General features: G+C 50.9%; 1 protein-coding gene across 1 annotated transcript in view; it reads right to left on the bottom strand.

The window, feature by feature from the left end:
- The window catches only part of TNMD (tenomodulin), an 8,552-nt gene that overhangs the window by 5,793 nt on the left and 542 nt on the right, over positions 1-2,217 (bottom strand). The window lies entirely within an intron of this gene.

Below are 2,217 nucleotides of genomic sequence, written 5' to 3'. Positions count from 1 at the left end.
CACAAAAATGATTCTGCTGGCACGGCGAGAGCTGGCGAGCCTCAGGGAGTCTTGTTTCCCAAATCTAACTGTGTCGTGCAGAAGCAAAGGGCTTGTGTAAAACCCCTCAAGTCCACAGGGCAGGGGGGAGTGATGGAGCCATGGGGATGGGAAAGCCCTGTTCGTCCCCCAGGAAGGAGCACCCTGGCACACAGCAATGCTCTGGCGAGGCGCAGGGGCTCTGCCTGCAGTCCCAACCTAAACTTCTTTTCACCATCCCCCGGTTCTTGCACATCCCTCCCCATCAGGGGGTTCAAAGCCTCTTAGCAACATTTTCAGCATCAGCATCCCCCATTTTGCAACCGCTGGAGGAACTGGCCGTGCAGGTGGTAACTGCTGGGTACCTTTAGCCTTGCCTAAAAGTTAGAAGAGCGATGCGCGCCTTGACAGCCATGAGCAGCTCCTGTTAGTCAGCAGGAGGCTTTTATAAAGATATATAGCTGTCAATGGATTTTATGGTATGATAAAAATAGTCTGAAGCTGAAAATGGCTGGAGGGCCACTGGTTTTGACTGACAAAATGCACACAGTGCCATAAATCATTTCTAGGAGGCTAGGATCCCGGGTGGCACCTTACCTTCGAGTGCCTCTCCATTTACTAAGAATTACTTTTGCCACTGTAGTGGCCAGCTAACCCATTTGGGCTTTGCTGGCCTCATGCTGTTCAGAGAGCTGTGAGATGTTTTATAGGGCTAAAAATGACACTTGCTTGCAAATCGTTGAAATATGTCCCCCTGAGAGGCTGCGACGAGCCCCTCGTTAGCTGACTCATCGCCTTCACACGCCGGCTGTGCCAGGCGGCGCGGATGCTGCCGTGCAGAGGGCAACGCTGTGTCCAAGGCCACCCCTCAGAGGAACAAATCTTCTTTAAAGATTTTTTTCCACTCTCCGCTTGCATGAAGGGAGCTCGAAGGGTTTTTTGTTCTTTAAAGAGTTTAATTCCCCTTGGTTTATATTTTTGAGTGTTAGGAACTTCCAGCCTCCCTGATCGTGCTTTTCCCAGAGGACTCCCACACCAGCTGGAGAAGCCACTGTCCCGCGGCTGCAGAGGATGCGGCAATGCCGGATGCCGGGAGCATCAGCGTGCAGCTCCACCGCAGGAACCTTTGCTTTCCTGCCACCTCACACTTCACTTGCTCACCCATCAGGTGTTGTGAAGGGCTACCAGAAATACCAACGGACTCCATCCTCCACCAGTGCCCACCAGTGAAGATGCCGAGGATGACCTTTCTGAGGCTGCGGCAATGGCTCTGCACTGCTGGCTCGGAGAAAAACTCCCCTCCAGGGGTTAACAGCCTCTTCTCCCCTTGGCTGGCACACACCCTGTTTTTCGAGGAACAGTAGAGACTTTATAACTGTCTTGGCAGGAGCTTGGAGGCACATATGGCTTTTATTGCTTTTTCTTTTGTTTTTTTGGGGGTATTTATTTCTATTTGCTGATAAGAAGACAAAGTTTCCAGCAAGTGAGCTGCTTCCTCTGCCCGGCGGGAGGGCAGCCTGGTTGAACTGGTACAGCTCCGGCACGGAGCAAGGAGGAGAGGGGAGATGCCACTGTGGGAAAGAGGCTGTCTTGGCTGTGCATGGGAATTTTGGAGACTTTCTTGAGAGTTGACAAAACCTGCTGGTGCCAGGGTGCAAAGCAGAGCCTCCTAAATGAGCATGGAAATTCAAAGGGGAGGAGGATGAGGAGCACTGGGCAGGCTGTTGGCTTCAAGGTTAAGTGATTTGCTTGGGGTATGGGATTAAAAAAAAAAAGAGTTTTGGCAGAATTGGCAAGAGGCTGGGCAGCAGTGGGCAGAGGTGTATGGGTGATGCACAGCCCCACTGTCGTCCCCGGCACGCTTGGCACTTAATGCAGCGTCTGTCTGGGCAGCTGGGGATGAACGAGTACAATCCAGTTAGCAGGAGCTCCTCCAAAAGCTAATCCGTCTCACTGTCCCCTCACATTGCAGAGACATTAAAGTAAGAAATATAATCCATGACAATCAATCACCACTGCGTCCTGGCTTTCTCTCCTCTTTATGCGGTGGCATAATGACTTTTCCACCAGTTTCTGGCAAGATAATTGAAATGAAATGGAAAATATTTTCTTACTTGTCATAAAATTTGCTGCCGGTGAAATAAGAGTAACTTTAACTCTTCGTGGCGTAGCTCCCATCCCCTGTAATTGTCAGTTCGG

This window comes from Cariama cristata, unplaced genomic scaffold (genome assembly GCF_000690535.1).
Source record: "Cariama cristata isolate BGI_N322 unplaced genomic scaffold, ASM69053v1 scaffold8513, whole genome shotgun sequence".
Taxonomy (NCBI): domain Eukaryota; kingdom Metazoa; phylum Chordata; class Aves; order Cariamiformes; family Cariamidae; genus Cariama; species Cariama cristata.
The sequence above is the reverse complement of the archived record's forward strand: the minus strand, read 5'-3'. Positions and strand labels throughout refer to the sequence as shown.